Source organism: Hirundo rustica, chromosome 2 (genome assembly GCF_015227805.2).
Source record: "Hirundo rustica isolate bHirRus1 chromosome 2, bHirRus1.pri.v3, whole genome shotgun sequence".
NCBI classification, from domain to species: Eukaryota; Metazoa; Chordata; class Aves; order Passeriformes; family Hirundinidae; genus Hirundo; species Hirundo rustica.
Window position 1 is genome coordinate 80258123 of NC_053451.1, and position 15597 is coordinate 80273719.

The 15597-nt window shown below is 35.3% G+C and overlaps 1 protein-coding gene across 7 annotated transcripts in view; it reads right to left on the reverse strand.

The window, feature by feature from the left end:
- The window catches only part of FGF14 (fibroblast growth factor 14), a 395796-nt gene that overhangs the window by 65369 nt on the left and 314830 nt on the right, over positions 1-15597 (reverse strand). The window lies entirely within an intron of this gene.

The window sequence follows — 15597 nt, forward strand, 5'->3', positions numbered from 1 at the left end:
TCAACAGGAATATATATATATATATATATATTCACATAATTTCACATAATTTACCTGCTGTAACATTTGTTTCTATGATCTTTTTATTCACAGGTCATTCTCATTTCAAAGCAATCTCTGCAGCAATTTCTATTCTGTATGTATGGGGTTTCAGGTGCACTAGTCTTCTTCCTACCTTCTCCTGGTAATTGTCTTGAAGAGCTACACAGAGCTGGGTGTTAGAAAAATGCTTTCTCATTACCATCTTACATTTCCAAGCTAACTGTAAATTTTTTATTACAGCAGTTTTTTGTTAAGGTGTTTTTATTTTCCATTAAGGTTTTTTACTACGGTAGCCAGCACCATACTACTGGCTAGGTGGTACAGTATATCCTGAAGGCATTCTCTCTGAAAGGTCTTTTTCTTTTCCCTGACCACTGTTACAACAGAGTTCCTCTGAACAGCAATGAAAATGATTATACGTAATGGAAAATCCTTTTGGTTCAGTTTTCCAACTCCATGTGTATGTGTATGTGTGTATATATATATATATATATAAAAATTCTATTATAGAAGACTGCATTTATATTTGGCTCTGCCATTCTTCATGTACACTCCATTTCCTTTTGGAAAGGAGGCAGTAGTCTTAAGGAACAAAAGTAGAAAACTTGACGCTCTGCTACACATGAACTTTCCTAGGAAAGTCTTTTGTAACTGGGTTTTGCATAATACTCACTGATTAAATCCACTCAGAAATTTTGTTTGCAGCCTAATACTCCATTGCACTATGCATTTTAACTGCAGGAATACTGCAGAATGGATTCTCCCCACAATACAGGGCTGTTAATTAGGCTCTAATAACAACTTTTTAAAAAACAAAACAACTTGGGGGTATTTCTGATTTCATAACCTTTTTATGAATTTATTAAGCAAGATAAGGACCAAAAGTCAAAAAAAAAACCCCAAAACCAACCAACCAAACAAAAAAACCCAAACCAAACCAAACCAAACCAAACCAAACCAAACCAAACCAAACCACTCCAATAGAAGTCATATACTCCTCTTTGCTCCTCTATACTCCTGTTTTTTTGGCAAAAACCAAAAATTGGCTTTTAATATCTTAATACTACTTTGACTACCAGGCCATTTTTAGGACATTTTAGTGTCTTCTAGAAGATACTATTTTTCAACGTAAGTTTAGTAAAACATCCAAAGCTATTCTTTGAAGTGAAAGGAGTGATATACTCAAAATATTTTCATATTCCCTGACATACAGCATTTGAAAATACAGAAAGTGGAAAAATTACCCAAATGTTTATATGTGGATTCAAATAAGTAATGTTGAGATGCATTTTTAAAGCCCAAAGTAAAATGCATATAATACACTATGCATATGGTGAACTACACTTAAGAAAAGCATTTAAGAGCTATAACAAGCTCCCTAGGGCCAGAAGTTCTGTTAAGAGAGGACAGGTCTCTTGCAAAGTCACACTAACACTTCACTATAGATGATACTTAATTTTTTCAGTATCTTAGAAAAAACCAGTAGTTTAATTCTAAGATAATATTTTTTGTTTTATTAGCTTTGTTGCACAGAATAATGCCATTTTAATATAAAGAAGTAGAAAAAAAAGCATCCTTTCAGTTTCAACCTTAAATCTTTCATTATTACATTACTTTTAAGATGAAAGAGAAACTACTAAGTACATCGCATCAAAAAGAAAGAACTCTGTTCAATTTTATTGAACTAACACCTTTCAAATATAAAAACTGCAAGTTATGTCACTGAATTAAGTATAGGGGTCTGAATAAAAGTATAGCTATTTTTCTAAGCATTATTTACACTTCAAATCACCTTTGATGGTATTGAGGAATAGGTGCTAAGTCTAAAGAAGCTGTAACAGAATACGCCCTGGAATGGTTTTCACCTCATTGCATTTCATTTAATTGCTGACCATGAAATATGGATTTTATATTTTTAAATTATGTGATTTTGAAATCATTATGTATTATTCAATGTGTATGCTAAATGTGACATCTGAAATTATTAGTTATGTTTGATCTCTTCAATATTGCTTTTTTTTACTATTCTCCACTGCAGAAGTTGCACCTAGCAGACTCTAAGAGAGCCTTATCTAGGGAAAATTTTCCAATATTAGTTGAAAATACTAAAAGCTGTACTTGTTCCTGCTTTGTTTTCATCCACAGCATAGCTAGGACCAGAGAGCCAGATCAGGTTGTGAAAGTTGAGTTTTATCTGCATAGTGCTAAGGTGGCTCAATATAAAATTCCTCTGGAAGAAATTACAACTTAGTCCTTGTGTACAGGTAATCCATTTAGTTAACAAAACAGGCTTGAGGGAAGAAATAGTGACCAGAACTAGAAAATAAATGAGAGAGGAGAAAACGTTCGTTTTTAGACAGATACTTTGAACATGAGGTTTTAGCCCTCACCAAACAAATTGTATGAAAAAGACATTTTCTCACTGTTCTGCCACTGTTCACCATTTTGTTAAAATGATAAAAAGATAGGACTTTTACAGAATCTACTGAAGACACATTTCTGGAGAGAGCATGTGGATCAACAGTGCAATTTTACTATGGAGTTAGTGGCAGAAATCTGGGCATTCTACGCTGCAGACTACATGGCTTGCTGAAGAAAGAATTCCACAGTTTTGTTAAAATCATTCTACCATAGAGTTGCCTCAAATTATTTGAATCTGTCAATAATTTCTGTAGACATTTCCCACGTGATAGAAGGTTTTGTGACTACATTCAAACCACATTCTATGGTGCTATGATGAATTAATTATGACTTCCAAAACCAAGAAAGCAATGGGAAATTCAGACACCTGCTTCCAAATCCTGTCAGAGCCTGGACTGAAACACTCTAGAGAAAGACCTAGAAGCTCTGTGCAGGCTAGCTCTGACTGTTACATATTCACATATCTCAAATCTCCGCTTCATATTTGACACTTAATATATACTTCCGTTCCCATGGTCAATTAAACTCTTCTCAATTAAACAGCCTCTTAAATTTTATTATTTTTTAAAAGGAAGACAAGAAAGCTTATTTGCATTCTTGTAAGCACACATGGGGGTAACAAAGATACTTTCATCTCTGTATGTCAGATTTTTGGGGGTCACCAAGCAGAATTTGTCAACAAAATAAATTCCTGTCATTATGATGTTATGGCCATTTGTTGGCACTGCTAAGGCTCTGGTTTCACTCGTGGAAGCAACAGTGTTCCTCCTTTGCTGAGGCTACCCAAAAGTATGAAAAATGCTGAAGTGTGTGAGAAATCCTTGGCATATTCCTTTATTAAGAATAATATTCCTAATACATAATAATAAATATTCCTTTATTATAAGATTCTAATTTTAATAACCTGCTCTACAAAAGCCTGGTTTCCTATCAATATTTCAACACTGATGTTTAGAATGAAATGTGACAAAGAAAAATATGTTAATGGAAATATTTGATTATTTTTATCATTACTTGTTTTACCTAGTCATACTATAAAATAAAGAAATGAATCTATTCATTTGAGTAACTTTTTACAATTGAAAGTAGATATTTACTTTGGAATAAAAGAACAGTGTGCCACCTTAATGAGGACTTATCCAGCAGAGCTGGCTTTCCAGGTCACTCCAATCACAGAGTGATATCAAGTTGACGTTAACAGAGAGATAATACTAACAATCTTAAGCATAGCTAGAGAACCCCCTGCTGTCTACTAGTGACAGGAACTGACTTGGAAAACTTTAGAAAAATCATCAGGCCATGAAATGCCAAATAAAATTCCTTCATCCATCCAGAGACAAAAGAAAAACGGAATAGCACTACTTTAACAAATAGAACTTGACAAAAAAGGAGAGAAAATAGATGCAGGCATTTTCCAATTCTTTTAATTTCTTTTGACAAAGCGAAGAAAGTGAAGAAAAGGAGGTTGTTTCAACTTCTTAGAAAACAAAATTACATATGAACAAACCTGTTTACAGAACTTCTGAAGTCCCTCTCTTTCACAAAAATATGACTTAATCTAATTATAAATACATGCACTAGCACACACCCATATACACATAAAAAATAAGAGCTTTTTAAAATTAATTTGTACCTATGAAGTTCTTTTCTTCTGATTATCTAGAACTTTTACTAAAAATTATGGAAATATTTCAGCATTCTCTCCATTCGGAAAAATCTTGAAAATTTGGTTGAGTAATTGTATCTGTTTTCTGCATTTTTGTATTATTTACTTTATTTAAAAAAATAATTACCGTGATGAACTCAGAGCATCTCTTTCAAAGTACTTTTAATTTTTATTTAATACCTTGAATGCCTAGAGTGTCACAATCCCTTTACATCATTCCTTTATTCAGCAATGTCTATGTCAACAGCTAAGCTGTGCAGGTATTCTTTGATTTTTCAAATAAACAACTAATCAAAATTTTCTTTACATTTCCATTAGTAGTTTTATGGTTCAAATCTATTTATGAAGCTTCTACCACTGCAGGCTCACACAAAAATGTGTCTACGGAAGTCATGTGGATAACAAGGTTAAAATGCAATTTTAAAGAGCATGACTGCAGAGCTCCATGCTATATTTCTGAGCTTGATGTATCTACAAAGAAATAAAACTGAACATGCCTCTGCACAACTAATAAAAATCTGTTATCTGCCAGAATAAAAGTGCATTTAGTGTGAATGTTGCATCTTGTCTGTCTCTAACATGGCCCATGTCCCTGCACTTCCTTTTAGGGTAACTCCAACAATTTCAAGTGAGGCTATTTTTATCATAGCTAATTTCTGACAATGTTCACTAGTGAGATTGTTTTCATATAGTGAGACTGTTTTCATATGACTAGCAGAGTTTGAAGTGAACCTCATATAATCTTCCTGTGGATCATCTAATCCTAATCCTTCCCTCTGTCTCCTTTTTTCTCAATGTCATACTTGCATATCCAAAGCTGTGAGTTGAACAAAGTAGTTTAGATACTACTCCACTATTCCTAATATTCCATCTATAGAGAAGTCACCTCCACATGATAATCCCTGAAAATCAAAAATCAGTTGACCTATCTTCTACTCCAATCATGTTAATTGAAGAAAAGTGACTTTCACAGTTCTGAGCACTGGGAAGGATGCTGATACTTGTCAAAGATGCAGTGAAGTTTCTGTAAGTATTAAGGCAAATACCAATTTTATCTTCTATTTTGTTTTCAAATGCTATTTTTCAGCCACCTTCAATGGTCAGATGAATGCTAAATGGGCGACAGAATAGCCTCAGATGATGCTTCCTGAAGCTGTCACTTCCAGTGCCTGAAAGGCCGATTCCTTCATCTCCTTTGCTGCTGGTGCCAATAGATACTTGAAAATGAAGAGACAAGGGCACACTCCTGATCTTCAAATGTCAAGAAGAAAATAGTCAATTCAGTCCTCCTCATGAACAACTACATGTTGAAACAGAATAATAAATTCTGCATCTTCCTATGTTACCCTAACTCTTAAAAGAAGTTCTTCAGAGAAAAAAAGGGGTGGGGGGAGGGGAAGAGGAAGGTTGAAAACCGGTTGAAATTAAAAATGCATTCTACTAAAAGCATTTGTGTACTGAGTAAAATGAAGGCATTCTCTCTGATATATTCTGTTCCAGAAGCTGAATGAGAATGATGCTTACGCTTACGCAAATCCTTTCAGTACCTACTTAAGTATAGACCAATAGCTTCAGATTCCACTGGAAAAAAATGGAAAAATTGCTACCAAATCTAAAAGTCATTCTGTGCCATTGTAAAACCAAAGGTAACTCTACAGAGATTGTGCCCTCAGATGGTTCTGTATTAGTTATACTTTACTCTTTTGTCTGACTAGACTACTCTCTCATTATCACACTAACATGTACTTTTAACTTCACTTGGCAGGGACGATCCAAACCCATCCTAGGGTAAAGAAAAAAAAAAACAACAAGAATTTTGGAATATAGTTAATATCAGGCAGGTCTATTTTTTAACTAAAATTTTTTAAAATTTAAACTTTTTTCTTTTCTTAATCATAAGGAAAAGCTTTTCTAAGCCATACTCATCCAGTAATACAAAACACTGAGTGGCAAATCTATTGGCAAATAGATTAAAAAAGATTAAAAAATCTTACACTTCTACCTATTCCTATCATCCTAAGCTACTTCTAAGAGTAGATTTTTTCATAATGTTATTCTCTTTCTTGATGATTTGGGCTGTGCTAAATTTTGGCCTGTAGCCTGAACAGCAATGTGAAAGGGTGTAACTGCTTAGGGGACATCAGTCACAACACGGAAGTCACGTGCTGGCCAAGAGGGACATGAAAAAGAGAACATATTTTGCTTTTGAAATGTTGTCTATATTTTGTTTTGTGCCTGTGGTATAAGACCCTTTCTCTAGCTTTTTAAAATTCACCAGCTGTTAGGCAATTCTGCAATAAGTAAACAATTCCATGGTGAATTAGGCAATCACATCTCTTTTGTGGAAAACGTTGGGGCTTTAGTTCTGTACATCTGTGGAGTCACAAAGTACTGGTATTTCATTTACATGTTGAAATATTGTTTTCAGTTTTGCAGACAGAATAACACTAAAGATTATGTAATACCATGTAAATGTCTGGTAATGCTAAAAAGTCTTATCAGTTTCTTAATAAGCCAAAGACTTCCATAACATGACATGCTATTGGAAAAAGAAAGCCATGGGTGCACAGAAGGAATTAAGTCTTCAGGTTTTTGTTTCACTTACTCAAAGTACAAGATTTTCCTGCAAATCCTGTCTATTAAGTCCAGGTGTTCATGGTTTTCCAGGTAGTGGCATCATGTCACGTTTTATTACAAAATATTTAGTGACAAACAGGAGAACAGAATGTAGAGACAAGTCACATCTGAACTCAAACACAATGGGGTGACTTGTCTACTCACCCCTACCCCAATGTTTTTTGCTGTAGTAAAATTCAGGTCTGACTGCTGTTTTTTTCTACAGGTTTTATGATTCCCTGTGAGACACCCTCGGGGAGAAAAAATACGTCCCCAAGGCTGTATTTGTTGTCTGCTAAAAAACAAGAATTCTTGTAAAATCAACAGGAATCAGTCAAGAGAGCTTCTCATCTGACAGTGAATAGAAAATATGCTGAATAAACACTGCACAACAAACTCACCAGTTTAACCTTTCCAAGAAGGATTTCTGAAAGTGCTCGGGTATGCCAACCATGACACCTATGAGATCAGCAATTTTAATTAGCCTCAGAAACAGGCCAGCACTTGGTACACCTAAAAATTTCAGAGCCCTTCAATATTCAGGCAGTATTTTAGAAATTTAAAATTGGAATTTTTAATTACACTAAGCTGTGGGCAGAAAAGGTCCCACCATTGCTAGGAGTTATTCTGATGCTGTACCACAACTAGTGTCTGGTCAAATAACAAGCCAAATGAACCTCATACATTCCTTTGGGGTGTCTGTTTCCACCTAAAACTGCCTCTGACTGAATGGTTCCAAACGAGGGAAAGAGGAGAAGGCAGGAAAGACTCACACCCTATTCAACACCTGGCCCTGTATGAGAACTGTGATACTTGTCTAAATGGGCATAATTGCACTATCCATGGGAATACACCAAGGAACACTATTAGTGAAAGTTGCCAGAAGGTAAAGAGAAGGACTGATGAATTTGACAAACCAAGAGGGAAATCAAGTCAAGATTTGATGTTAGCTAACTATGTACAAGTTCCTGGACCCTTTCTTTCCTAGTCAGTTTTGCAGACACATAAAAATCAGTGTTAACACACTTATTTATATTGTAAATGAATTCTAATCAACAAATAGCTAGCTACAAATTTACCTGAAGGGGAACAAAATGTGGTCCCTCGTTCTCTTTTCTGATGCTCAGTTCCCCATGAACGACAAGCCTTCAGGGATTATCTCAGCTTTTCCTGTGGACATACTCGCCCACAGACTGTCTCAGGTCTGCAAAGCTACACACCAGATCGTGTCCCTGGTCACAGAAAATTCCATGGGGAAATGTGATGGAAGCAGCCCCTGTCCCCGGTGGCATGCAGATGAAAGTGAGAGAGGAGTATGAACACCCTCAGGCAGGTCCCAGAATAACAAGCTCTGCCAACATGTGAGAGGCCAAGGTAAGGACTCGTTCGTCAGGGCATGCAGAATCAGCATTTCTGTGGGCCTACCCAGATGGTCAAGTTTCCATGCAGGATCCTGCCCACGGCTAAAGTTGCCTTAGAAACAGAAATATCCCCAATTTATTCACAGGGACGCATGGCATATGGAAAGATTACAGGAGATATAAATTTATCACTGACCATCATTCACTAAGCTTAGCTACACATTTACCTCTTCAAATGAAAAAATGAATATGCTACAACAATTAAATAAATGTGTATGATGGCAAGGTGAAACGAGACCCTTAAAAATCAAGACTAATAGGAAACCTGTTACTAAAATGTAATGGATATTGTGCATAAATCAGTCATCAAATGCATCTATGGCCTTTGTCAGCATCTCATGTTTACAGAACTATATCTTTTAAACAAAGCCCTGTTGTATAGAGTTTTACACTGCAAAAACATTTTAAATATATCACCATTCTTTTGAACTCTAATCATAAGGAGCACACATGATACAGAATTTTGTAGTAAAGATATGAGGATAATTTAATACGCACGTACTTGAGTGCACACCATCTTATTGTAGGATATGAGGGGTATCTTAGAAAGTTTCTTGAAATTATAGGATGCTTGCATAATTTTCTTTAATTACCTAGGTAAATACCATTCTCATCTTTTTTCTTGATATTATCAGATATAAAATGAATATTCTTATAAAGATATTTTAAATTTTTAGAGAAATTTAAAAATAAAAATCACAAAATATGCACTTGACTATTTCATTTCTGCAAGGTATTTAATTTCTTTGAATTTTTTCTCACATAATGAAAGCAAATATTTGCCTGACTGAAGCCATTCTTCAGACAAACAGAAGCATTTTTAAAAAATAGACTATAAATCTAAAAGCTCTCAGTTAATTTCTGCTCATCTATCTTCGTGTCTAGATGTGTATCTTTTGGAAATAGCCCTGAAAAACAGAAGATACATTAACTATGCAGTTACAGAAGTGATAGCACCACATGTGTCTAAGTGTTCTAATCCACAGAAAGTTTGGGTTTTTCTTACCTATACCTCTTGATGATGCAATAGGAAGTCTTCTCTGCACTGTAAGAACCCCACTTATTATGAAATGGATTTCAACTTACCATAAAATCCTCCAAAAATTGTCTTTAATATTTTCAATATTCATTAACCATTATTATATATAGAACTACTTCTTCTACCAAAGAAGTAGTAGGAGTTTGTTTTGGAAATATGTTTTTGATAATTGTCTAAAATATGAGAGATTCCAAGTCCTTGGTAGCCTCTTTCCTTACTTGGATGCAATGAATGGCAAGGTTAAACAGTGATGAATAGAAAATTAGAAATTTCAAGCACGATCCTTTTAGCTTGTGACAATTTAGATGTGACGATTAGAGGGGAAATAAGAACAGAAGGCAAGAGTGGTCCTACAATAGACAGTGAGATACATTTAACATTTAGGATTACAGAAAACCCCAAATTTCTAAGAGCAACAAAGCAGAGAATATAGAAACATCCAGAATAGTGTAGTTGTATTTATGCAGCAAAATACACATTGGCCAAAAATACATGGATGCTACTTTGAGAGACAGAATTGCCAGAAGCAGAAATTTGACAGACTTGATTAAGCTGCGGGTCCATCAAGCCTGTGCTCAGCCTTTAGCTGTGACCATTGCACAGTGGCTCAGAGACAAACCTTCAGAGCAACTGCAGTCTAAGATGCCATACATTGGGGAAAGCATTGACTCCCTGTGGCAGTCATCCTACTTCCTGAAGCATGGGATTAGATTACCTCATTTTAGCATACCTACCCACAGTTACTATTCTTTGTCATACAATTATTGAAAAATATCCAGCTGCAGCTGCAGACTCTGCGATCATCCATGTTTTGCCAAGTTTGGAAGAGCAACTTTTAATCTTGGCCATTTATATACATCCCAGGGAGAGAGAACACATGTAGTAAGAGATTTTTTTGCACAGAGATATGAGAAATATACATGAGAAAGGAAATTAATAATTTAAGAAATATGAAACTGTTTCTTACAGATAAAAATTTAACTAGTTCCAGGATACTGTAGACATTAATGAAACAAACAGGACATACGTATTTGGTTTAAGTGGCAAGAAAGAATGCTGCAAGTTTTAAGTCAAGTTCTGTTATTAGCCCCAGTATATAGCATTTAAATTCCAGGAGGAAACTATGGCCATAGAGTAAGAAGCCACATTAAAATACTGTATCCTTATATATTCAAAGCAACATTTTTCATGAAACAATATGGTTTATGAACAGTAGTTCAAATAGTAGCCATTTGTGGGTGGGAAAAATGTAGTAATCAATGTAAGCACGAGACTTCAACAATGAAATCATCCTAAACATTTCTGCAATAAAGATATCATTACAGGGTTTTGTACAATACTGTTCTGCTCCACTGTGCTATTTATCCACTTTCTTATATCCCTTCTTATCACAGTCTCCTCATGTCGGCCTCATTCCATTCATCTCTTCCCTTCTCACTTCTCTCCCACCTTATCAAACTCTCATGTGTCTCTGCATTCCTCTTTTTTTTAACCTTATCTTGTGTTTGAAAGCATTGGCTCCAGCACATTCAATCAAAAATGAAAACCTAACCCACTGAAAAAATTCATGGACCCTTTTCTACTACCTGCTGTAGCAGGGACATCTGACACTATTTTGTACAATACAGCAGGGCTATGTTATCAGTTGTTCCCTAAGTGCTACCATAGAATAAATAAATTCATTAGCAATTTTCTGTATTTATTTTTGGAAGGTAACCTGAGAGACAAATTATCTACCTCCAAAACCAGATATAAATAAGTATAAACCACGCAGATGTTTGCCTCCTCCTTGTCAGTGTATTTCAACTGCTGGAACATGCTGAACTTGTTTACCTTTTGAGAGATGCAGCCCAGTTTACAGAGGAACACAGCCCTGAAACATGCTGTATTCCTCTCAAAACATTTTTTTCAACATGAAACAAATATAGGTCACTTTCTAACTGATCCCAATTTGAATAAAAAATAACTGGAAGTGCAAAATGTAAGGAAGCACTTTAGTGGTAAGCCCTTGAAATAAGGGAGTTTGCATAAAGTCTATGCCTTAACACTCTTAAAAATATCACAAAATCCATTTTCAAAAGTCCTTACCAGCAGCTGTGATTTTCAAATAATTAAAAATACCCATTTTCCCCTCTTCAAAATGAGCCAGAGTACTTCCAAGATACAGATAATGACAAATGAAATAAGGTCCTATCCTTTTCTTAGAAACGTCTACACTGGAAGATAAATGTGTGGGAGCAGGTTGAGACCCTAAAGCATAAGTCTGACATAAGAAAGAAAATAAGGTTTTCTATTGATTACAATGTTATGAGACAATCCACTTGGATGTGCTTACATTTACAAATCCACAGTTACCTCGAGAGCAGTGAGATCTACCCTTTTTTTGATATTTAGTATACTTTTGACCACTAGAAATAAAAGTCTACATTTTTTAAATCACAGAATAAGCTCTATTTGTTACTTTTTCTCTAGACAGATATATTCCCAACTATTTCTATGATACTTGGAAAGCTGGAGAATGATCTTTGCCAAAGCATAGGTCAACTACTGTTGTAGCAATGTTGTCCTGATGTCAACATTTAACTCCTTTTTGATTATTCTTGTAAAAAAATTATAATTTTAAAACATCACATTTTCTCTTTGGTTTTGTCTAGATTAAACTCCCTTCTGCTCTGTTTATTATAAGGTTTTCTGCACCTTTGAACTTTCAAAGTTATGCACATGCTAAGCTTTGCTATTCCAAAGCATGAAGTGAGGCTCTATGAAAAGCTAGACAAAATTTCTTTTTCATTTAACTTTGATTTGAATATTAGAAATACAGACTACTTCAGTTCTCACTCTTTTCCAGGCTTCACTGAAGATGCTCCTATGTTCTTCCTTCAGGCTGAATTTTGTTCTCCTCAGAGAGGTCAATTACGTGGGCTTAAAGAAGTGGCTGAAATAACAGCATTGGGAAGCTGCTGAAATGTCAGGAGAAATCCTCAAAGGCTTTTTTTTTCAGGTGAGAGTTGCCAGAGTGATGGAACAAATACACTTCTCAGCAACAGATATTGATGTTCTCTCTCTTTCATGAAGGTTTTGACACAGACTGATATCTTACTGCAACAGAAACACTGCCCCAACCAACAAACACCCTTCCAACAACCTCAACGCTGCGTACTGTGGCAGATCAAAAAAACAAACTCCCCCCTCACAAGAAGATTATTTTGTTGAGTTTGTAGTGTGACATTCCTAATTCTGAAACACTTCATAAAAAGTTGGTAAAGCCTCCCAGAAATGCAGCCATGTCTCTCCAGTTCTTTCTACATCCTTCCAGTGAGGTTCCCACTACCCCATACCCAGAAGAGGACTTCTGGAGCCTCAGTGCACAATGGTGGAAGAGGGGACCGGGGAGGCCAGACCGGCCCTGTAGGCTCAGTCATCTTTTAAAGCATCAGCCTTACTAAGAAACCATGCAGAGAATTCCTACGACTTTGATACACGCTACCAGACAATATCTTTCCTCTCTGGTTTAGTCCACATATCTGGTCTAGTCCACATATCTAGTCTAGTCCACATATCTGGTCTCAGAAAATTGGCAGAAAAACTGGGGAAACAGGAAACACAAAGAAGAAAACACAAGCTGGTTAAGATGTTCTAGACAGGATTTTTCCTTGTCTACATTTTGGATTTTCCCTTTTCTCATACTCTGATTCCCTCCAACTACAGGTAGTACTGTGCCAAACTGCTCCTATGATGAAAAAGGGAACCAGTAGTCCTTCCAAACACTCCCAGATATATCAAATAATTCTGGAGAAAAATCCATTGATGTAAACACAGAAGACTCATATCCTCGTCACAGGAAAATAGGAATCATAAAATGGACTAACACATTATAAGTTTTACCTCTGAATTCATCCTGCTAAGATAGCAAGAAATCCTAGAAGCAAAAAAAACCCTGCAGCCCCCTGGAAGTTGAACTAATGAGCCGCTCGCAAAGGGAGTTGATCAAAATTAAAATCAAACCCAACAAAAGCTTCTGCCAAGTACTGCACTGCCATCTTCCTGCTGCAGGCAATACCTGTTCCCCATGGAGAATCCCTGCAGCTGTGTTCCCTTTTTCAATGCATGGAGCTAGTTCATTCCTCCTGATTTTGACAAGACAAAACCTGGAAATGAAACCTCATCTTGCTCACTCTTTCAAAAGGAAGAAAGAAATAAGGCATAATTTTTGACTTTAACATATGTAGTCCATAACTATTGTTTCAAAAATCTTACTAGTAACTGAGATGGCTCTTTCTGGAAAAATCCAGATTCTCCAACTAGCTTTCACGGTTTATTTAGTCAGTCATAAATATTAAATTACTCACAGATCATTAAACCATCTGAAATGAATTTCAACTCACTTTTATACTTCTCATTGCTCACTAACATACATGTAGAACTGGGAAGCTTCCAGTAAGTAAATATATCTTATTTATGACTACATATATATATCGATATACAGATATAAGTATATGTAAATATACACACACTGAGAAATAAAGCTGGACACAGCAATCGAAAGCTTCAAAGAAGGTGAGTTTAGTAGATAGTCTTTAGTCTTTAAGTGAGCTAACCCTTAAAAGAACAAGGAAAAACACAACATGAAAAGGCTCCTCTCATATTTCATGTGATGGAAAATAATTAATTATGGTATTACAATAATTATTTTAAACGCATAGGAAAAATGAGGGTATGATTTTGGAAAAAAAATTGGAAACTTTCTCTCAGGAATTTTGCAAAATCCCATCAAACTCCAAAGATTCTTCTCCTTTATTTGACAAGACTTTGATAGTGTATGTTAGAGACCCTGGCTCTATCTAGTCTCAAAGGACAGAATACAAATCTCAAGTGCTGCAGCAGGCAAAATAGGTATGAAAAGCTCTTGAGACTGATCTTCCTGCATAATTTGCTGTCCTCCTGTTTCTGTTTCAAGAAATACTGACATAACACTCTTCTATGAAGTTTCTACACATTTTTCTAGTCCTAAATCTGATAAATAGTTGAAAAAAAAATCCTAAATATGGCAGAATAAAGGGGGAAAAAAGAGTACCTGTCAAATTGATGCAAACAGCCATTTAAAAAGGATTTTTAAAAAGGCAAGAAACAATGCAAATTTTCATTTGAGAATCTGTATGCAAAACTAATCTGCCACTGTACCTTTGTTTGCTCCTTAAAAAACACACAGCAGCTTCACACATAATACTTTTCCTGTCAGTGTTGTTGCTTAATTAGTCAACTTGGTGTGAACCTTATGATAAAAATAATTGAGTTGGGACCTTCAGTCTCTGAAGAGAGGCATCAACATGTAGGGTATTCTCACAAGATATAGGTTTCATATACTGCGAGTATGAATATGAATTGCTGAGACAAAAATGTATTACCAGTGTTGTCAATACATTAATATGAAACAAAAAAACCCTGTATTACAGCACTGTTGTTCTAAAAGCACTACCTTTAAAATTTTGATCAAATGTTATTATTTTTCTACTTGACAAAAGTTTAAGTAATTTTGTAGATGTAACAAAGTCTTCTGCTGTGTTTTCTAACATGTCAAATTTGTCATTTAATGGGCCACTCATCTTTCATTCTCTGCACAAGGAAGAGTAAGAAGAACATTATAAAAACACTCATTTCCTTGCCTCACTTAACTTCATTTAACTTGAATAATTTCCAGATAATACATAAAAACAGTGCCTACCACAATTTATACATGTATGGTCCCCCTGCAAAATTAACCATCAGGAAACAGCACAACTTCTGAAATTTGTATTTCTTTCTGGAGGATGGAGAACTCACTTCAGGAACAGTGCTGGGCAAGAATGTACTCTTCATTGTGCCAACACATTAAAAAAATGCTCTTCATGCCATGATCCAGAAATTAACTCCCCCCACAATATGGTGGAACTGGAAAGTCAGTAATTCATTTTCTCTAATAGCTCTTGGTTTTCCTCTTCAAGTTTTCTTCCTTCTGATAGCAAATATTGCATGTTTTCCTTTGCTAGAATTTTTATTTTGAACAGATGTGAAAAAAATGTAGATGATACTGCTGGAGTTTCCAGCAGGCATTTTATGAGGAGGAATTTTCTCTTTGTCTTGACATTGGCATTCAAGAGTAGTTCCATTTTTTTTTCCCTAATTAGCTTTTGCAAGACAATTGTATGTTTGAAACAAACAGAATACTTTCCCTCAGGCCATCAGAAACTTAATCTTTTCAATTTCATTTCAATGGACTTGAAAACAAAGCAGTGTATTGTAACCCAGTAGGGATTGTGACGTAAAAAAAAAATGGAAAAAAGCACTATGTAAATAAATTTAACATAGATGTCAATAAAAATATAGTAATGAAAAATCCTTTAAGCCACCTTGTT